Raw genomic sequence first — 23,453 nt, 5'->3', positions numbered from 1 at the left:
AAATCCATAGTCTATAGTATTAGGATGAAAATTAAGCTAAAATCCGTAGTCTATAGTATTAGGATGAAAGTTAGGCCAAAATCCATAGTCTTTAGTGTTAGGATGAAAATTAAGCCAAAATCCATAGTCTATAGTATTACGATGAAAATTAGGCCAAAATCTATAGTCTATAGCATTAGGATGCAAAGTAGGCCAAAATCCATAGTCTATAGTATTATGATGAAAGTTAGGCCAAAATCTATAGTCTATAGCATTACGATGAAAATTAGGCCAAAATCTATAGTCTATAGCATTAGGATGAAAAGTGGGCCAAAATCCATAGTCTATAGCATTGGGATGAAAATTAGGCCAAAATCTATAGTCTATAGCATTGGGATGAAAATTAGGCCAAAATCTATAGTCTATAGCATTGGGATGAAAATTAGGCCAAAAACCATAGTCTATAGCATTACGATGAAAATTAGGCCAAAATCTATAGTCTATAGCATTAGGATGAAAATTAGGCCAAAATCCATAGTCTATAGCATTACGATGAAAATTAGGCCAAAACCTATAGTCTATAACATTACGATGAAAATTAGGCCAAAATCCATAGTCTATAGCATTAGGATGAAAAGTAGGCCAAAATCCATAGTCTAGTATTAGGATGAAAATTAGACCAAAATCCATAGTCTATCGCATTACGATGAATATTAGGCCAAAATCTATAGTCTATAGCATTACGATGAAAATTAGGCCAAAATCCATAGTCTATAGCATTATGATGAAAATTAGGGCACAATCCATAGTCTATAGTATTAGGATGAAAATTAGGCCAAAATCCATAGTCTATAGCATTACGATGAAAATTAGGCCAAAATCTATAGTCTATAACATTACGATGAAAATTAGGCCAAAATCCATAGTCTATAGCATTAGGATGAAAAGTAGGCCAAAATCCATAGTCTAGTATTAGGATGAAAATTAGACCAAAATCCATAGTCTATCGCATTACGATGAAAATTAGGCCAAAATCTATAGTCTATAACATTACGATGAAAATTAGGCCAAAATCCATAGTCTATAGCATTAGGATGAAAAGTAGGCCAAAATCCATAGTCTAGTATTAGGATGAAAATTAGACCAAAATCCATAGTCTATCGCATTACGATGAAAATTAGGCCAAAATCTATAGTCTATAGCATTACGATGAAAATAAGGCCAAAATCCATAGTCTATAGCATTATGATGAAAATTAGGGCACAATCCATAGTCTATAGTATTAGGATGACAATTAGGCCATAATCCATAGTCTTGTCGTTAGTTTTAGGATGGAAATTATGCCAGAAACCAAATAAGCCTAAGAAACTAAGTGTAAAGTATTAGGATGGAAATTTGGCAGAAAAATATCGTGTACAGTAATGGGATGAAAATTAGTGTAAGAACCATAGTATATAGTATTGGGATGACAATTAGCCCGAAAACTAGTGTGATATAGTATTATGATGAAAACTAGGCCGAAAACTAGAGCGTTTAGTCGTAGGTTAGCCATTAGGCTGAAAACTAGAGTGTACAGTATTAGGATGAAGATAAGGCCCAACAACAGCGAATAGTATTAGGATTAAAAATTCTGATTGTTGCCCTAATTTTCATCCTAATACTATACACTAGTTTTTGGTCTAATTTTTTATCCTAATACTATACACTCTTGTTTTAAGTGTAATTTCCACCCTGATGCTATATACTATCCTAATAGTTTTTGAACTATTTTTTATCCTAATACTATTTCTTCTGCTTTTTGGCCCAATTTTCATCTTAATACTACAGCCCGACTTTTTGGCATAATTTTTATCCAACATCTATACACGATGGATTTTGACTAATGCTACATCCTAATATTATACACTCTAATTTTTGGACTATTTTTTATCTAGAACATTTTGTGTTAGTAATTGACCTTTATCACTCGGCGGCCAAGTTGAGTCTAAAAAGCTTTGTTTTCGCATGGCAATCCTCGGCCAGACCTGAATTCAGTGTGAGGCTTGCCGTGCAGAAACAAAGCTTTTTATTCTCCTTAGACTGTGGCAGCTGTGTGATAAAGGTTTATTGAATGGCTAAGAACATAACAGTGTAATGTCAAATTTTGTCTGAAGAAAATTGTTATGTATTTTGCTGTCAATAAAAATGGCATTGCTTTTTAATGGGTCTTTTAGTCAGATATTAAATAATAAATGTAAAAAAATATATGGAAAATCAAATTAAAAAGAGTTAAATAAATGAAAGAAAATGTATGCATACATTATCAAGATTAGTTATGCATGCTGACATCATGTCATTAATTATACATACATGACATCGCCATCATTAATTATACATGCACAACGGCATCATCTCATTAATATTCATTGACATTAGACTCAGATTCAGATTCGTAAATAGACCTGATTCCTAATCTGATTCTGACCTAGAGGCGAATCAGAATCAGATTTGTATTCAGAATCGGGTCTATTTTCCAATCTGAATCTGAGTCTAATGCCAATGAATATTAATGAGATGATGACGTCGTGCATGCATAATTAATGGCGGCGATGTCATGTATGCATAATTTATGACATGATGTCAGCATGCATAATAAATATGGATGACATTTGCATAGATTTTGTGGTTGATTTATTCCAGAACCAAAATCAGTCCAGTACTCTGTTGGTTAATTTTAAGTTTTTTTGACTTTTTCCCTTTTTACATCTATCTTCACTTTTTCTAACTTAATACGGAATATTAGCTTTTTTGTCTGATTTACTATATTAACAATAACATGTCACCCATCACCTTCAAAACTGTTAGTTAAAGTTGCATTTTTGTGGATGTAAATCGATGGACGAAAACCAGTAAGACTTTTGGCACCATTTCAAGGAGACAAAGCAAAAAAAAATGATACGTTTACTTGCTAAGAAATGGTAAAACTTATAAAAGTTAATTCCAAACCAGTTTAAACTAGAAGAAAAGGTGTATTTTGCTGGAAACAAAACATTGAAATTTCAGTGCCCATGAAAATGTACAAAGTCAGTAAATTATCAGTAAAATACCTTTTCTTTAAGTTTGAACTGGCTCGGAAATCAATTTTAATTAAGTTTTACCTTCTCTTGGCAGGTAAAATTGTCAGTTTCTTGAATCCTTAAAGTTCAACATAATTTAAATGGCTTTTCTTTGAATGATGTCCACCAAAATGCAACTTTAACCGAGTTTTGAAGGCAGTTGATCATGTGTCAACTAGCTGCTGTAAAGAGTCAAATTAAAGCCACAAGTTACAGTCAATCTATGTCACGCGTGACCAGTATGTTTGAAATTTGAACACAGTTTTGAAATTTGCATATCGTTTTTGAACATCGCCGGTGAGATTTCAGAGTTCCTGTACAGATTACCCTAGTTTGTTGACGGTATAAAGCTATGAATTTTTCTTAGTATTTCAAAAATAACAATCGTTTGCCAGGTATTTTGAATTTTTCTTATTCAGTTAATGCATCTTTATCAGAAAGCTTTCTCAAGATTCCATTCAAATGCCGGACATTACCAAAAAGGAATTGAAATGTTAATTTCATTCTAGGAAAAACTGATCACATGTGACGTAGACTGACTGTAAATTCAACCAATATCTTACAGTGGTTTCTGCTTCGAGACGTTTTTGACATTTTAAATTTCCCAGTGACTATCATTTCAGCTGGCTGGCCAGTTAAAAGACAACAGATAATTGGAAATTTCAATCCCTGGGCATCACTGACCCATAGTGCTTCTTAGATTGCTTTTTGTTTTGTTTTTTCTGTTGATATGCACTTTTTTGGGGAGAAAAAACGGAATTCTTGCCCAGTCATGTGCTTTTACTTGACATGAACTGCAAAAAAGAAAATAAAGATCTTGGGGCAACGTTTCTTATAAGTGTACATGACAAAATTTTTTTTATTTGCTTGATCAAATGTTGATGTTGTTCTTCTATGAAATTGAAAAATATTTCTTATCAATGTTTCTTCCCTGCATTTGAGATGCATAAAAGAATCCAAATTTCACTTCCGGTTTGGGTGCAATACCCCGCCACATGGGAGACTGGCTGTCATGTACCCAACCAGAAGTGAAATTTGACACTATTATACTCCTCAAATTATAGCAAATTATTTGTTTTCAATTTCCACACAAGAACATCAAACAAATAAAAAATACTCTCATTTTCACTAGTGCCAAAATATCAAAAAGCGATCTTAAAAGTACTATAGGTCAATTACAGCCTGAGCCCTTCAATTGCAAAAACACAATGAAAGCGACCAGGAAGTTAAAAGGTGTCAAAAACTCCTACGACAGCAACAACATGACATGATAAACAGTAAACAATATTGAAGGGCTGAGTGCAAAAAGAGCCTGTATGGAATATTAAACTAGTTTTACAAGTTTCACGCTTTTTTGGCCTGAATTCAGCTGTCTCTGCGAGTTGTTTAGACCAACACATCTGAGTATACAGCCAATGATACAATTCAGTGACATGATCAGAGACGGTTGCACTGTATAGCCACCAATTGGGACTCTTATTTTTTGTGAAGTCGCCATAATCGTAGATCTTAAGGTCCCTACAACTGTCCAGTAACCTTGTGACCCATTTTAATGACAAAAAGCATCTACTTCATGCAAAATACTCCAAATGTTGCTGAAATGGAGTGATTGCTTGATAATCATTTACTTTTCTCGCTGCAAAAAACCCAAATGAGAACTGGAATGATTTCATATGAAAAATACTAAATATATTTAATCAGCAACTTCATTACCCGACCATTTGTTAAAATACATATGTAACAAAATAGTTGAAATTCTAAAATCCTGGTGTTTGGATAGAATATTGGTTTCTATTGTGCTGAATACATGCTAAGTTTGCTTGTGATTCCATTTGCTTGCTGTAAAAACATAATCCTGCTCGTTGTTTTTTACCTTATAGAAGCAATTCTGCTAAAACCGTGCCAACAGAAGCAAATTTTCTTTTCTAAAATGAACACGAAGAGCCAGTAAAGGCAAATCTAACCATTGCAAAGTCTCTAAATTTTGATAAAATATCCCTACATCCAAACACATATGACAGCAATGCAAATATTGGCAATTAATTACTCAAATCAAAATTATTAGCTCATTTTTAGGTCGTGATGTTACTAGACAGTGACTGAGGCAGATGTGTCCCACTGACATATTTAACCAGAGGAGACAGTGAAGATTTAGACCACACACCTTTATGGAGTAAAAATGCTATGAACCATTTGTGACCCGACTTGCAAAGCAGTGGTTAAAAGGTGACTCAAGAAGACCGTGTTTTAACATGTTTAAACAAAAGCATTTAAACATGTGGAAACATTTTCTTATGGTGTTTAAACATGTTTTTAACGTGATTAAACACCCAGTTCTAAATGTGCTGTGTTTAAATCGGGAATTTATTATGGTATTCATTGCAAATTTGAATTCAAGTTGATTATAATTTATGCAAAGAAATTAATTCCAGGCTGTTGTTATGGATTATTACAAACAAAATCAGACAGTTAGATAACTTCTTTCACACAATGTAAATTTGGCTGTATCTGAGAAATAGAATATGCATTCACATTCAAAACGCGCTAGCTACGGTTGATTCTTCGAGTTCACCTTCAAGCCCAGGCGTCAAGGTGGTTAGTTTTCATTCTAACAGCAACAAGAAACATTTTAAAGCGCTACAACTTACAATTTGCACATCTTGAAGAAATAGCAGAGAAATTCAGTCACAAACCCAGTCATATATGACTCTTTTGGCAGCTGAGAGTCCATTTATTACAAGCCAATATCAAAATGTCCGCTTGAGATTGGCAAATCAGTATTCATTTTTTTATTGCGTTAACAGTAGTAATAGAACTGTACTATTTGACCTTTTTTGCCAGTTTTTCAGTAGTCTTGTAACTAGAAGCTCACTTTCATTCAGATGCAGGTTTCTCTGGGGATCCAATTGAGGGTAATCTTTAATGAGGAATGTCAACGTCACAATGTACGCACTTCTTAGCATCTGAATTCCCGCAATCACATCAATCATATTTATTGTGTGGTTCCAGAAAATATCCATACCCCCACCATGGATTGAGTTCTGTGTTTAATTTGAACACACAATTGCAAGAAGGTTGTGTTCCAACATTAAACGCGTTTTCTATGTGTTTGAATTCGTTTAAACATTATTAAAACAGAGTTTAAACGTCATTCAAACCTGTTTATGCGGTGTTTAAACTTGTTTTCATTTAAAATGCTAAAAGAAGCATTTTCCTTTTTGTCACCTTAAACCACCTTGTTGCAAATTAGGTCACACTTAGTTTTGAGGCTCTTAGCAATGAACTTCAATTCCTTGATTGTTTTGGCCAAATTAGACCATGTTAAGATGCTAGCTACCACAGATTCATCTTTTAGGCATCAAAACTAAAATAATCATAATGATTTGTTGATAGCATTTTCCACACTCAAAGAACCTTGAAAACTAGGAGTGAGGATCTCTAAGCACTCAGCCCTTCAGTTGCAAAGCTGAATAGAAAAGTACAGTAGCAACTTTAAAAAAAAAATAAAAAAATTGCGGAGCTTTTGCATACTGAAAGTTAACTGGTCTTGATACCACTAGGTTGTTGATTAAATTTCAAAATTAAATGGACGTAATTCTTGGTAAGGCTTAACCCTGTTTCCAACAATTTAGTCCAGTGGTTCTAGAATTTCTTTCTCGCATGTCAATTTAGCAGCTGTTGTTTAGCTATCACAAAATAATACAAAAAGTGTATGCAAAAACCAGCAATTTCAAACAATAGTTGTTTGAAATTATTATGAGAATAGTCTAGGAAATTAAGGGTGTTGTTCTATTGTGTGACTGAAACAATTTTCCTCAGTCCACTAGACTGCTGTATTTACAAATTGCAAACCTTTAAATTTAGCTGCTCAGTGAATGTAGGTATAACTCATGATGACCAAGAAAGAAACTTAACTCCAACTCTCCTAGATCTACACGCTTACCATAGCACAATTTGCAGTTGGTGTGACATTTTTAAATCTTAGATTAAATTGGAAAACGAGCTGAGAAATGAATTTGCCATGATTGTTATTGTATCAGCCACCCCAATGGACCGTGGTACACATGTGCCGCTCTAGTACTCGCTGTTTTCACAAAACCCCCAGTAAATCCCACATTTTTTGAAAGCTAAATAATTATAGAATATGGCTAATTCCCCGAAAGGTGCTCAGATTTGAATGCCTTTTAGAAATCAGCAATTTTTTTTCTAGAATACTCTGTCTTTATAAATCGAGTTCCATGCCTACCAAATAAAAGCACAAAAAGACAACTAACATGGTGTTCAGTTGCTCACACAATTGCCTCAAAAAGGCGGGTAAAGTTGTAAATATTAAAATTTGCCCTGTCTGTGAAAAATCGGCCATATTTTATATCTCTCACATCATTTTGCCAAATTTGAGCCAATTCAAACTAGCAGTTGCTGACTTGGAGCACAAAATATACGTGTAACTCGCCAGAAGTTTTCTTTCGAACAAAATAATGCAAAAAAACAAATTTCACCATAAATGAGTTTAGCAACACCTAGGCGTGAAGCCCATTTCCCTCAGGGAGAGATCAAGTTTCCTTAACAATGTTACCATGACAGGTAAGATGAAACAGATACATTTTCGCAGCGGTCTTCCTTTGGAGAAGACCGCTTTATGGTGATGACAGCGCTTGTCAGCGGTACATTAATTAAAATTAATGTGAAAAATCTTTAGCTCTTCATAACTTTGTGCAAAAATAAAATATTTTGCTGGAGTTTTTTGTAAAACAAAGCTTCAAAAAAGACCTATCCGACTATGTAAAAAATCTCAAATTTGGCAGAATGGACAATTTTCCCCTTAAATTTAGGAAAAATGTGAGGTTTCATAGAGCTCGAGATCTGCTAAAGACTTGAAAGACAGATTTTTGAAGTTTACAATTTTTACAAAGAATGTATGGCAGGCAGGCTTCCAACATATAAAATAATATATAAAACAATATTTTCTTCAACTGCACCTTTCAATAATTATTATTGATAAACTAAGCAGCCAATAACAATGTTTGCATCAAACAAATACAGGAGATAGAATGGAATATTTGGAAGACTAATCTTACTGTACAGTGGCCCAATTGTACTTTACAGACAAGACAATTAAAGGAGTTTGTTTGTTTATGCCCGACAGTTAGTCAGATAAAAAAGTGATGTTTCAGCATTACTGTCTTCTGCAGCTGATGCTAGTTTCTGTTTCCCCCCAAAGAAAGAAGTAATGCTAAAACACCATTTTTCATCTGACCAACTATGGTGCTTAACCAAACTACTCTAATTATCTAATGACTATGTGTTATGCAGATTAAATATTGAACTTCATAGACAACCACGTATATGTAGTTTGGAGTCAGAAGACCTTTAATTTGTTTCTATAATGTATGGTTCCAGAAAAAAATCCATACCCCCACCACAGAAGGAATTGGAAATTCCAGAGGGATGGTTGGTGTTGCGGGGCGGGGGAGGGGGGTTCAATGGCCCAGGAAATTCCAGAGGAGGGATGAATGGTTAAATTAGTTTCCAAAGGGTCAACTTCACATTCATGTTGGACATATAGCTGTTCAAAAATGGGACTTACCAACTTTGTAGATCTTTATTGAAGACGTTACTTTGTTTAACTATTTCAAAGAAACCCTTGTTATATTAAAAAATATGCTTCTCTTCTTCAAAAAGCCTCTGTAAGCAAAGTAGCCCAAATTGATTCATAAAATCTATTAATTGTTAGGAATTTATGGTCTCTTGGTAAAGTTGACGCACTGTGTTGTGCGACTCAATAATTATTCTAAAATTGTTGTTTGTGAAACTTTTTTTGTGTAGAAAAATATTGTTCACTGGCAACAATTGATTTTCCTTCATAATTTGTTGAAAAAAAAAAAAGTAAAATTTTGGACAGCTACGTGAAAGCCCCAAATTTACATAAAACATTGAATTATCTGTTTTTAACTTTGCACGCTGTGTAGAGCTACAAGCAAAGGTCAGTTAAAAATGGTTTGTCAGCACTGACCTGTGTTCAAACTTATTTTGTCCAAACTGTTCCAACTCAAAGTCTCAAACTATTGACTTTAATTAATTCCAATGCCAAACTTCAATAAAATAGAGCCAATTCAACATTCTTTTTAATGCTTTATTGATTTCATAAAAAATCTGCACAAGAACATGAACATGCTAATTTCGTTTGGTGGCTCTGTTTTTGTCTGCTGTTTGAAGTTACGATCAAAGGTCAATAAATTAGTCTCTCTGTGCTGCTAATGCTTACTTTGTCCAAACTATCCCGACTCAAAATGAAGACTATTGACTAAAATAACTAAACTGAATGATTACAATTAAGTAGTACAATTAAGTCGAGCTAAAGCGACAATCCTTTTGATCTCCTAAAAAATTGCATGGGAACATAAACATGTAAATTAAAACACATTTTTGTGTTGCCGGACTTGTTCCTGAGCTTTCCTGTAATTTCGATTTAAAATCTTCAGTGAAGCTAATGGTAAAGTTTGAGGTCAATGACCACAGGTAAATATAATACACAACAATTATTTCAATATTAAGAGTATAACGAGTATTCACATAACTTCTTGGCAAACTCTAGGTCTCCCTGTGAAATTGAAAGGGTGCACAAGCTCTTTGATAATGCAGATTTTCTCCTCATGTGGGCAGTTCTTGAAATCTCTGAAATGTTCACATAAAACTGATTTTTGGGGCGTTCTTTCCAAAGAAAACTTTTCCAGAGGGGTGTAGGGGTGTATTTTAAACTTGAGGAATTTCTGAAGGGGTGGGGGATTTAAAAAATACCTAGAAATTGGAAAATCCCAGGGGGGCGGGGGTCCAATGTGGAATTCCCTCGGTGGTGGGGGTATGGATATTTTCTGGAACCACACAATATATACATGTAAGGGCAGGTTTTCTCCCCAACAGTACATGCCAATTCTCTGCAATTCTCTGTATACTTAGCCTACTCATGATTTCGTTTTTGTTAAGGTTACCGTATACTGTTAGAGGTGTCTTGTGTCCAAGCGATGTAGCGCATCTGGTTTAAACTGTAGATACCTAAACCCCATATCAAATTAAAGCTTATAGTGCTGACTATCAAACCATACCAAGCATTCTGTCAAAATAAAATGAATTGTCAAATTTTTCATGACCTCTAAATGCTAGCGTCCGAATCATCTTTTGAAAGCTACATTAAGTCAAAGCGAATTTTGTTTTTCGCTAATTTAATTTACTCCTCAGTTTATGGACTCAAAGCGCTAAAAACATGTCACTATGTGTTTTGCCATATTCAATTGCAGTGAAAAGCTACAGAACATTTTTGAAATAGGATTAAAAAAATGTGGAGTGATTGTACAAAAATCACTTTCAGAGAAAAAATACTTCAAAAGAAAAAATTCACAGACACGGTTTTGTTGTTTATATATTTTGAACTAGCTATTGTCCAAACGAACAAATTCCCTTCGAGGTTTAGCTCTTTAAAGTGTCTCCTTCAAGTGAAAAAGTTGATTTGAGAAAACAGCGCTAAAAATTTGACAATTGATTTTATTTCAAAATTCTTGGTATAGTTTGATAGCCAGCTGTATAAGCTTTAATTTGATATAGTGGTTTAGGTATCTACAGTTTAACCTGGACGCACTACATTGCTTGGATGCGAGACACCTGTAAAAGTATACAGTAACCTTAATTTGACAAGATTTTGCCAAAGCAGTGACCACCTTGTTAAAAACTTGTCTTTTACCGTAATTTAAATCCGAAATTAAAATTGCCAGTGAATATAGGGTAAAGTTTTTGGGATTGGATTGCACAGAGGAAACCAACTGGCATAGTTTGTTACTTTTTTGGTCGTCAGCGCATACTTTATTGCCGAAGAGAAACTGGAAACCAAATACATTAGGAAAAATGGAAAAAACACATTGGATACCAAGTCTGAAAAACTGCCTGTATTTTGGCCAAAATCTGAAAACCAAGTGTTAAAGAAAGGAAAATTGAAACAGACACCAAAATTGAAAAAGCTTAAAAAATGGCCAGAACCAAAAAACCAAAAATCCCAACGCCCCCTAAATAACAAAATAGTTATTGTAAACCCACTCTTACAAAATGGTCATTCATGTCTAGAGAATGAACACTTCATCCATTTTGACATTTTATGATAAATTATTAGTACACAAAGAGAATTTTCCAATGGTTTCAATTAAATTCTTAATGTGACCGGTGTTTTGCATCATGTAATGGTGTGGAGAAATAAACACTTCATCGATATGTGCAAATGGGCCACTGCACACTAATTAAAATTTAATAGTGAATATGAATATATGAAACATACATACGTATATTTGAACTGTGGGTGAAACATTAAATCGAAGAAAGACTGTTGCAGTTATTTACACAACTTAACCAGCTGTGAAAGGAAAGCATGAGGCTTAAGTTGCATAAACACCTGCAAGGGTCTTCCTTCAGTTATTCTATTCTTTCACCTGCAGTTCAAATATATGTTTCATATATTCATATTCTGTTATTCATTCCTCCATAGGTATATTTATTTAACTCACAATATGATCAGCTCCCAGTTGGCTAATGCACCATCATTGTAAAGGTCATGGGTTTCAATCCTGTTTAAGCCTGAATTTTCCAGGTTTTCTTTTCGGACCTGCTTAAGTGGAGTAAATACCTGTGAGTGTCTTTCTTCTATTTAAAATTTAAGAACAACATTACATTACTTCAGCATGACACACATGTACCCCTGATCATCTTCATTCCACTGACATGAGGTACTCTCAGCAGCCCATCATTGTTCTTGTAGTTTGTAAGGCAGCATGTTGATCTTGCCTGTATCAATAATGAACAAAAATTGTTACCAAGTTAATAATATCACAGATCTAAGGGTATTAGTTTGCTTTCATTGATTTGCAAAGATTAATGTTTACTACCCTAAGTTAGAATGATGTAATTATTCAGTAAGTGACACAAGCATAACTGGGAAGAAAATCTAAGTGCTCCTATCAGGAGTCGAATGTAAGACCGTCCAATAATATTAATAGTTCAGATACTCTACCACTGAGCTACAGGAGGCTCGTAGGAGCAAAGGCCATTAAACAAGGTTCATGGGACAAACATCCTGCATACTGCTAGGACTGGAATGTAATGTGTGGCATATGCGCAATGGAATAATGTGATGGAATATTTTAAGCTTGGCGAATAAATGAGAATGATTATTCAGTAACTGACACAGGCATACTTGGAAAAAAAATCTGAGTGCTTCTATCAGGAGTCTAACCAAAGACCTTCCAATTACTAGATCGGAAGCTCTGTACCACTGAGCTGCAGGAGACTCATGGGAGCTATTATAGGCCATTAAACTAGGGTCATGTCCCATCTAGTTTAATGGCCTTAGCTCCCACAAGTACACTGCTAAACAATTACAGGTTTGAGCATGACTTTGTATTCTACCACTGTATACTAATTCACTGATTCTTCATATTCCTAACAGTTTTTCAGAAATTTTTGAAAAACTTACTGTGCATAGGTCAATAAATTTGCTTCAAAATTGACTTGCAGTTCCTTCATATCACTAGCATATTGCTCACCTCAAAGCAAAAATTTACCTGTTTGCTTCTTAACATACAATACAGGCTTAATTAAATATTTAAACATAGGATTATCTGAATAAAATTTTCATTTAGGAAAGCTTTTTGTCTGTTTTTCTTTGTGTTTTATTTAATGAGACTTGATAACTATGTAACCTTACATAAACTAACACATCCTCGTGACTGGATCAAATTCACCCATGTGACAAGAGAATCAAATTTTGGTAAAATTTTACTTTGAAGTTGGTTTTTTGTGAAATTTTTAATTCCCAAAAACAGTGCAGCTCAGAGATAAGTGAACCAAAATATACGAGTAAAAAATGTATAATACACATATTCATGTATACTAGTATTGACAAATGCACATACGTGTATATATACTTAAATACGCATATCAGCCATTAGTACATATATGTATGAGCTAGCCTATTGTTTTTTCTATTGTGGAAAGGTATAAATTGTTGATTTCAATGGGCGTTGCAATTCCAGTGAAAACTGGTGGTCAAGTTTACACCAAATGTCTGTCGATCATTTTGTGTTTCTTCCGGCTGTGTTTGTTTGTTGACCACTGACAAACATTACATCAAGTGTATGAGTATCAAGTATTGCCCAAATCTCCTCATTTAATAAAAAAATGTTGCCTAAATGACAAGCCTTGACATGTTTAAAGGGAACCACTTGATATTTTTATTGCCATTTCTAAAGCATTCAATAGTCGATTTCTTGGGCTGCTCATGTTGCAACTATTTCCAGTAACATTTTTACAACTCTGTTTACGCTTGCAGCGACATTTTTGTAAATGTTCGCTTAGAAAGAAATAATGCATAATGTTTGGTGCATCACATTTAGACGAAACAAAAAATGTAAGAAAGAGAACATTTGAATCAGTGAATTGTTATGAACAGAACCAAAGATATATTTTTTTCAGTACTTGCTGTGACTCCACAGAAGAAAAAAATGGTCTGATGCTGGCGTGTGCTAAAAACAAAACTTTTCCTCGCACAAAAATCAAATAAATCTGATCTGCTCATCATTTGACCCCTCTTAATTACATGAAGCCTCCGTAGCCTAGTGGATAAGCGTGCACTTCTTGACTTAAACACATGATGGCCTATCTCTCTGCTGTTGTTTAAGTTGTGTTGTGGCTGAAGATGAATGGGGAAGGGGGGGGGGGGGGGGGTTCCAACTACCAACCGGACATTTTACTTCTCTTTTTCTGAAACTTAGATTTTCTTTTTCTTTTTTTTTTTCCGAGGAGATATTTTTTACCAAGGAATTAGAAATTTTTAACTTTAATTTTTAAATTGGTGCAAAAGGAAAAAAATTGTGCACCAATACAAAAATTAAAGAAAAAATAATACTAATCTCTGGTTTAAAAAATCATATCTGTTGCTATTTATGTCAGTGTCTTACTGTTTTCATGGTTGGGGATCACATTGCTCAGCACAAGAATTATTGTACATTTACAGAAACTACATGGTATTGAATATAATGGCTAAACTGTATAACAATATCATCACTTAACGTTTGCGGCTTATGAAACAGAGTAAAATGAAGAGAAATGTTTCAGTGGCTAAGAAAAAAAAATACCAAAGTTACATGCTCCAAGAGATCCATATACAGAATATACAGAAAGGCCCTTTGAGACCTGTTCTGTTGAATGGGGCTACACTGTGAGGCTTTTTCAGTGGTCAAGCGAGTAACAAAGCAGGTGTTGACATTGCGCTTAATAACAATTTCACTTTCAATGTTTCAAAGAAAATATGTGAAAAGGAAAGCAGGCGTATAGCAATCAAAGTGTGGGCATTCAAATGAAAGCTACTGAGCAGTACTTGAACTGTGATGCTGTTTATTGTGCTGTACAAGATAGTTCGAACTTTTGAGTCTGTGGATGGTCCTAAGGTGTGACAATTCAAATGAAAGCTACTGAGCAGTACTTTCTTCTGATGCTTTTTAGTATGCTGCACAAGATGGTTCTAACTTTGAGGCTGTGTATGAAATCCTAAAGTGTGAAAGCTTGTTGAACTGCTACTAATTTCCCTATGCAACCGTGTGCCTTTTTTTTTTCTGGTGAATGAAATGGTTAAGTGCACCCATGCAAATGAAAGCTGATGTGCAATATTTTGCTGTGGTGCTGCATTGTACTTGTTTTGAAAAATACTTGACGTACTTGTTTCAAAAATACAAATTCTTCTCTCTTGGAATGAGTACTGTTGTGAAGAGAATCAGCAGGACTGGAGACCTGTTTACATCTCGATTATTTTTTCCAATGTGCAACTTGAATCACATCCTGATCTCTTTGTTTTTAGAGTACTTTACTGCCTTTTATTTTTGAAGATGTCTCTGAGGTGGGAAGTAAGAATTGAACCGCTATCAAAATGTAATAAGCTGATGAGTCCAATCAAAGTTTCTGCAAGTCATAAGCTTATGCTTATCAGCACCGATTAAAAGCACACACTGAGTTGAGTTTCTTACCGTTGTTTTAGCTTCTGAAGTGCATCTTATCCACACAAAATTCCTCTCCAAACTCCAAATTTCAAACTATTGAGACTCGCCATTTTGAATAGCACTTAGTAGCCTGGCCCCTTTTTCGTGACGTCATTCCATCCTGCAAAATTTGCGCCAATCTCTAACGTAGTTGTAGTCTTGGAGGTGAAATTATTAACCTTGATGTATTTCTTTATCTGCGGTAAATTTTACTTTCGTTATGGACTGAAAATGCCGTCGTGTTCGTTCCACACTGTACTAAAAGATCCAAAAGAGAAAAGAATTTCCCTGCAAAAGGCGAGAGTTTAACATTAACAACAAAGTGGTTCGACAAGCTTTGCCAGGAAGAGAGATTCGAGCTAGCGAGGAAACTTTGTGACATTTTGCAGTGAACATTGTTCGAAAGACTGTTTCAAAATATCATAACAATTTAAGCTATGAAAAAGCGTAAAATAAATACTCTCATCGATTCTGCATTGGAGTGGGTACAGGAGACCTATTACAACCGAAGGAACTTACATGTACAGTTCCTTGTTAACACAGCTCGCCGAAAGACAAACCATTTCAAACTCTTCTTTTTTGGTGATTTATGAAATCCCTGCGCAATACACCACCAAGCAGTAAATAAGATTAGACACAGATCAAACACACAAATGTAAAACAAAAATGATCGAAAAGCACGTTTAATTCTTGAAGCGACATACAATTAATAGCGGGGTTGGCATGGCTTCACAACATTCACAGGTACACCAAAATTTGGCTTGTACTCGCTCGTTATTTTTATTATCTTCCTTTAATCATCCATGTGTTTCCCAATATCCTCTTGGATGGAATGAAGTCACAAAAAGGCGGCCAGGCTACTAATTGTTAATCAAAATGGCGGCGCTCAATTTCAATTTCTGGCCGGGGTACTTCGGAATACGAGTTTTGTATGGATCGAATGCACTTCAGAAACTAAAAAACGATTAGTAACTCATCTAAATGTGTACTTTTTATTGGTGGGTTAAACAAAAACTATGATTTCTAAACTGACATTCACCTTTAAAACTGTTCAGTAATTCCCAAAATTTCGACATTATGTGGTTTACTTGAAGCTTAAACTCTAATGTCCCGAAATTTAAAACGTCAGTATACTACTTCAAACATACTAACAATGCGTAAGTAACGTCAAATTCTAGGATATCTTGTTTGTATTAGTTAGAATTTTCTATTCAGAGAATGGTTCCTATTTTCATTCTCAAGATTAGGTCATTTAATGGAGCGCTTGTAAGCCGAGGTCAAAGTTACCAGCCAACAGATGCAAAAAACTCAATGAGCAATTATATCGCGGAAACTAATTCGACCCTAAAGCAAATAAAAGTGCTCGGTAAATGACGTGAAAAGCTGGAAAAAATGTGCGCAGAAGTGGTGAGCTATTAGTTTTAATTTCACTCAGTTGTGATTGGTCAAGATAGTGTAACGAGCTTTTATTTGTTTTTGTTTTTGTTTTTCGAACCAATTGCAATTCACAAAGATGAGTACAACGAAACCAAAGTAAGTATTAATTCCTTTCCACACTCGGCCACTCTTTCTGTTCTTTCATCATTCATTTGACGAATACTAACCGACATGAAAAAGGTGTTAGTTCTTATCAGACTACTCTTTAAAACAAGGAGTGTTACGTGTAACGTGGATAAAAAAGTTTACCATAAATGTAAAGTTGTAACACGAGCGTAAATTATAACCGAGATTTCCAAAGTTAACCGAAGATACCGGAAGGATTATATCACTTCATTTCCAGAAAAAGAGGACGTGTTTACTGAAATGCTCAAATGCTCTACCACTGCAGAGCTACAAGAGACTCAGCTGAGCCTAGGTGCATGTGACAACGTTATCCCATTCACCGACATTCATTGCAATTACATTGTACACTACAGGTTTGTACCAGGAGTTGTACTTGTTTTCTCTGGATAAAAGCTGGTCAGGTGATACACTACTCGTAGGAAAAGCTATTTCCTAACAAAATCCTTAAAAGGATCAGTTGAAATTTCAAATTTGAGGCTTCACTCAGTAAATTATCGTAAACAAGATTGCAAAGAGAAGAGTTTCTTCTTAAACGCAAGGAGAGAATAAAAAGGTGGAAATTGTAGGTATCAAAACAGAACTCACGTTTATCAATGACTCTTGTCAGTATTCAGTTTCCATTGCATTTCCCATCTGGAGCTCCAAAGTGTTTTCACTTTTCCTTGTCCTGAAATTAAAAAATACGTCAAGTTCTTATGCTCAATCACTGAGACAGTCTCAAGTTGCATTTTCGTCACTCATGACATCATCATCACTTGCATTTTCATAATCATCATCATCATCATCATCATCATCATCATCATCATCACCGTTGTCTGAATTCTCAAGGAACTGTGGTTCCCAAAATTTAGGCTTAGTCAACTTACTTTGTTACCATACAAAATAAGGGAGTGGACAGAAAACGTACCTATAGTGATAGCTGAATAATCTTGTTCTTGGTATTGTAATTAGACTGAAGTTTTTGTCCACCGTATTTTAAAAGTGTTTATCCTATAACACGAAAATACATCGGATTATTTAAGATGATATAACTGCTTTGCATCTTGCCGAGTATCAAGGCTGATAAAGAAGGTTTTCAGATTTTGAACCGGAAATTGAACCGTTTCCGATTTCTAAGATTCGTTGATGCCATCAAATGTTATCATACTCAGCAACTTATATCCAGATTGGTGGCAGGTCTTTTTCAGGTCACATTCCACAGGTCACAAGTACAGGTCACAATATATTATACCAGTGGTATATAACCAAGGAGGTTAGCGTGTCCCAGGCCTAAATTAGCTTTTACAGTATGGGTTAAGGGCTAGAAGGCCCTTGTTGAGCTTGTTTATATACAATTATTACGGTGACCTGTAAATGCTGTCAAAAAAATTAACTCTTTAATCGTAGTTAATAAGGAAAGGATTCAGATAATACCGAATTAGTTAAGAGTTGATAGTTGCATAGTGGTTAGGGCGCCGATAAAGGCTAAAGCAATTGACTCTAAAACTCAACTCACCTTTCTAATATCTCCGTGTTATTGGGTTGTTTACATTGCATTTCCCCTCAAGTTGCAATCTGTTTTATTAAAAATTGCCCTGAAAATAATAATATAGGTTTCGTTAATCAGATGCGTAACGGTGTAAGAGGGAGGGGAGGGGGAACATTAGTTATTTGATTAGACATCAAGAATTACAGTGAATTTAATGTTTCGAGTGTCTCGAAAGCTAAGACCACTCAGTCCCCTACTGAACCCAAGACCCTCGAAAGCTAGAGACCCCTCGAAAACTGGTTCAGTTCGCCCATTGTAAGGTAATCCGGATTTCGGAATATAGGAAATTTTTGTCTCTGGAATCCAGAATCCAGCGCTTTGGAATAAGGAATCCAACCAATGAAATCCAGAGTCCAGTGTGCGGAAAATCGCCATTTCAAAGATAAGATGTGACGTCAAAGAGGACTACCTAATGGCCGGTTAAAAAGTGAGGCATGGTTCCTCAAAAACTGGGAAAAGTCTGAAAAAAGTGAAAATGACATTATCGTCGTCATCATCATCATCATCATCATCTTTATTTAAACACGGTATCACAACCATTTACATGTACAAGGTACAAATGTACAAATGGTCTTCCTGTGAGCCGAGATATACGTCAACTTGTTCCCTTCGAAGCTGGTCTAAAGATGACTTGAACCATGTTAGTAATAATCCAACCGCGTTCTCAATGTTTCCACAACTAGCTTATCGTTGTGTCTTCAATCTCAACCTGTCCGCAAGTGCAATGGCGGCGAGTACACCCGGCGTATCCAATCGAACATTCGGTTGAAGACGCCACATCCGCGTCGTTCTTTCTTCCAAGCGACACAAGCGCCTGGAAGGTATGATTATCAGTGATTCAATTACACAACAGTGGTTGATTAAAACTTTGTGGTCTGCTTATAAATTTATTTCTCCGTTGTACTATAAGTTACATTTTCATGTGTGTAATAAATTAAAATTGTATACCTGGTGTTTAAATGTAGCGTACTCGTACTCAGAGTACACTCATTGGAATATAACATTACGCTGAGGATCGGTTGAGCCAGTAAACTTCCACTGAGAAAATTCGTCCCAAGGAACAATTAAGGTTGACTTCGTCGTATGCCTTCCCAGTCCATTTCTGCTAATCAGAGCGACCAATTCGTTTTCGCAATAAGATTGAGAAAAATTAATATATAAGTGTAATCAGCAGCTGAGGCATATCGGCTTGGAGCAGTAACGATCATTAAATTAGGAGATAAATGCTACATTTCTGTCAGTTGACCACACGTATTTACAACCGGCAGAATAAGATTAAATGGAACTACTGAAGTATTTCTATGAGACTGACAGTAGCGGAAAGTATGACTCAATTATGTAACTTGACATCTCCTCAGAAATCTGCCTATTTTGTTTTGATTTTGATATATTGAATAAACATAATTAAAATTGTATAGATGTCTGGGCCGAGTTGTTCAAAGCCCGATTAAGCTAACCTTGGGTTAACGTGAACTTTGATTCGAGTTAAATTACTAATCAATAAAGTTTCTTCCAAATGATTTTTACCTCTTAGGTTTGGCTCAGACTATTCTTCATCATTAGCTTAAAATTAGCCTTTAAAAAGATTTACAACGAGCGATACGGAAACCTCGGTTAACTTTTAAACGGGGATTAGCGTTAATCGGCTTTTGAACAACCGAGCCCAACACAGAACATAACATTTTGCTGAAGACATCGATCCAGTAACGTTACGATAAGAAACTTCGTCTTTGCAGGTCAGTATAAGGGAAAACTAATGTTGACTATGTCATAAACGTATACAGTACTATTCCATAAGGTTTATATCACTGTGTTTTATTTTACAACCAGCGAGGTTCAGAGCCTGAGTCAGGAGCTTATGACGCGCATTGATGGAAACACCAGCATAGTACGGCCTTGTCTCACAATTACATCCTCTAAAGAGGCATATAGAGTACTGATAACAATAATTACAATTAGCAGTAATCAATTATAATGTCAATGTATGATGGAGTTAAGTGGCCGAATTATTTCGTTTTATTACTTAAGCAGCGATCAAAAATTATAGGAGTGCATTCGACACCTCAAATTATAAATTCGACTATGGTGGGCTCCTTCCTATTCGCTTCAATTGAACTTACTGTCATGTAATATTATAATGCTAAAAACGTCATCTTTATGGAATATTTGAAGATTCTTCGCCAAATTTACAACTGCAATTCTGCTGTAGCTAGCCTGCCCTTGTACGCAGCTGCCCGCCGCTTCCCGGGAAAAAAACCTTCAGAGTCGGAGTCTACAACGAAGCCAAGTTTAACTCAAGCAGAAATATAGAACAAAATACAGAGAAACAATATGCAAACAAACCTTATTAATATGAAGAGAATAATCTTAATTTCGAGTATTAAGGAACAACGGTGTCTCGTCAGATTGAAAAAATGTTTCAATCTCAGGGCCTTTCAAGGGGAAGTATCATGGGGTTTTTGATACCTAGAATGACGAAAGGCACGAAATCAACTCAATTCTTGAAAGAAACAACTTGTGATCTGTTCTAGCGCATTTTGGAAACAAAAATGCGAGAACTTGAAAAACATTAGCCTAATATTTTTCAAGTTTCAATCCAAACCGGCCTACTCTGTCTCTTGCCAGAGGCACTAATCGACAGTTTTATTGCACTGGGGTGATAATTTATAACAAACTTGACAATTATTTCGTTGTTTCTGCTGACAGTCAAACATTTTTGGGTTTTGAAATGACAGCAAATTTTCGTGATACTTCCCCTTTAAGGCAAACACGAGAAGAAGCAATAACATTCAGTAACAACTACACGCAGGTACTGCATAAGAACAGCCATTGGTAGTTTGGGATTTTTCCAGCTTGCATTTTTTTTCTCGTCTGTTTTTTGAAGGATTTTTTGCTGGGTTACCCCCCCCCCCCCCCCACCCCGTCTTTTTATCCGGAACCGCTACAACTGCGCTACCAACACGACTCGCCAAAATCTCATTTTTAAAAGCCTTCTACAAGGTTGCAAGCAGCAGCGCCTCAAACTTGGTAAACTGACTAATTCTAATGTGATCTTTCTCCAATTTAAAAACTCGTCCAAGTCTTTATTTGAACTCCGGAACGGGAAATACAAAATTAGGAGCGGCGAATAGTGGTAAAAATTATGCTTTTAGTCTGAAACGTTTGATGTATTGCCACTGAATGAATTTCTTGACGTGTTGTATGATATGATGTTTTTGCTGGACCGGTTGTTATATTGTGTCATTCGACATCGTATTGAGCTAATTCACGTAGCCTGTGAACAGGATCCCAAGTGGGGTATAGAGTAAAAAGAGAAATCGGCGAGCCGAGTGAGCCGAGCGCGGTCGGGGGCGCGATCGGGGTCGCTAAGCTCGCTCTGCTTACCGAGCGAGCTTTTCACCCTATACCCCGCTTGGGAGCCTGTTCACAGGCTATATTTCACGCATCTCTAACCCATTTCATGTTACGCTGTACCATACGCGATTACAATGTGTTGTTTGAAACTCGAGAACTAGTCCATTTTCGTTTTGACTGTTCTATACCTTGCAAATAAAGGGTGAGCTATTCGTACTTTGACTCGATTGTTTAACTATTTTATGTTCCACTTCGATATGATCGAGTAGCAAGTCTGTCTGTGTTTTGGTTCTGAGACCGTTTCGTTTTACACTTTTCTATTCAGAGTTTGTACTTTGACTGTGCCACTTCTTAATTGTCTTCCACGGCCGCTCCTAATTTTGTACATTTTTGGGTTCGTTACTTTCTCCTTCAGCAAAGACTGACCAATCAGAATCCACTATCTGCGCATCTATAAATTTACAGGTCTTAGCGGGGCCTAGAAAGGAAGACTTTTGTCCTTCGCATAAAAGATCAAATTTCAATAAAAAATGCCGTTTTTAGAAAGAAAACAAACTTTTTTGAAACGGTTCAACTTCTTAGAAATATTTGACAGTTTGAACAGTGGAAATTCGAGAGTTCACGACGAAGAAATGACGCGAGGACAGGTTGTGGCATTTTCAAAGTGAAGATAATCTGCCATCGCAAATCGATCAAAAAATCAGTCACTGGCGCCACGGACTTTGTCGAAAGTGTTTGAGCGGTTTAAATACTATTTTGATTGCTATATTCTTTGTATTCCTAACTGTTTTGGTGACTTTTTTGAAAAACGTGCTCCGCACGGGTCAATAAATTTTGCCAGGAGCCATAATCAGAGATTATGGCTCCTGATTTTGCTTCAAATTTGACCCTCAATTTTTTCAAATCACTTGCGTGTCAGTATTCGTCTCGCGGCGAAAATTGCACGCATCCGCTTTTCAGATATAAATAAACGTTTGTCTGGATAGATTTTCATTTAAGAAAAGCTTTTTGTCTGTTTTTCTATGTGTTTTCATTTATGAAACGTGGTAACTAAGCAACCTTACGCAAACAAACACATGTCCTCGCGAGCCTGCAGATCAAATTCGTCTATGCTCTCTCCTTCAACTGTGGACCAAAGGATACGTGTACACGCAGGCTAAGACAACCCGAATATGAAAAAAGTTACTGACTAGGCGTCACTGTCTTGCATCTTGTGCTTTATTTTAACATCAATGTTCGGCGAGAGGGGTCGCTTTGAGTGACCTGTACGTGACTTCGGACGAACTCTTATGCCTGCACTGGCGTAATCGTGGAAACTACCAGCGAGACGACAACATTTTTTTTGTTTGTTTTGGCCTGTTTATGAAATAAATTTCCAACGCTATTAGCTAGTCCAGCCTTGACTATATTTTCAACTCAACTTGTATTTTCGCCAAATAGCTTTCAATACCCTGAACCTACCAATTTTATTCAACTATCTTCTCTAGCTCTACACTATTCCAATTCATTCGTGACTGGCTGGCGCAGGAGCCTATCAATTTTCCGCTGTCTGAATTGAAGAATACTTCAGTAAGTCACCAGTCACCACTGGGAAGTCACGAACGAGAGCCGATCGAACCGGTGGTAAAATCATTTAAACTTCGTTTAAATTTTGTCGTATATTGAAAGCAAGTTCAACGCTGGTCAACGCTTCTTTACAGGAATTTGAGGTTAGTAGGTTTGGATTATATGTCGTTTTTTCCGCCAACCACACAGTTTTCTATCCTGATAGTTAAAATTGTCTTTCGCTCGAAAAAAAACGCATCTCGAAAGAATTCTCTGCGCGCACGTAAGATAAGTGTTTTAAAAAGACTGAATTGACTTTTC

The 23,453-nt window shown here is 35.8% G+C and overlaps 1 protein-coding gene and 3 long non-coding RNA genes across 5 annotated transcripts in view; 3 read left to right on the top strand and 1 right to left on the bottom strand.

Annotated features, from left to right (window-relative positions):
* The first annotated feature begins 551 nt into the window (after positions 1–551).
* LOC146468511 (uncharacterized) lies at positions 552–2,270 on the top strand. Its single transcript, XR_014867450.1, has 2 exons — positions 552–633; positions 672–2,270. It is a non-coding gene; the product is annotated as an uncharacterized LOC146468511 (long non-coding RNA).
* A 410-nt stretch (positions 2,271–2,680) lies between these two features.
* LOC146468510 (uncharacterized) lies at positions 2,681–15,192 on the bottom strand. The gene is made up of 3 exons (XR_014867444.1): positions 14,826–15,192; positions 11,835–11,897; positions 2,681–7,375 (listed from the first exon to the last, which is right to left on the bottom strand). It is a non-coding gene; the product is annotated as an uncharacterized LOC146468510 (long non-coding RNA).
* A 3,021-nt stretch (positions 15,193–18,213) lies between these two features.
* LOC146468509 (uncharacterized) lies at positions 18,214–18,786 on the top strand. Its single transcript, XR_014867454.1, has 2 exons — positions 18,214–18,398; positions 18,441–18,786. It is a non-coding gene; the product is annotated as an uncharacterized LOC146468509 (long non-coding RNA).
* Positions 18,787–22,958: 4,172 nt separating this feature from the next.
* Positions 22,959–23,453, top strand: part of LOC146468508 (uncharacterized) — a 10,261-nt gene continuing 9,766 nt past the window's right edge. For both annotated transcript variants that reach the window (XM_085124342.1, XM_085124341.1), the window contains exon 1: positions 22,959–23,296. The gene's annotated coding sequence lies outside the window, so the exon portion shown is untranslated. The remainder of the gene's footprint in view (positions 23,297–23,453) is intronic.

Source organism: Pavona decussata, unplaced genomic scaffold (genome assembly GCF_977016875.1).
Source record: "Pavona decussata unplaced genomic scaffold, jaPavDecu1.1 SCAFFOLD_130, whole genome shotgun sequence".
NCBI classification, from domain to species: Eukaryota; Metazoa; Cnidaria; class Anthozoa; order Scleractinia; family Agariciidae; genus Pavona; species Pavona decussata.
Note: the sequence above shows the minus strand (reverse complement) of the source record. Positions and strands in the feature narration are given on the sequence as shown.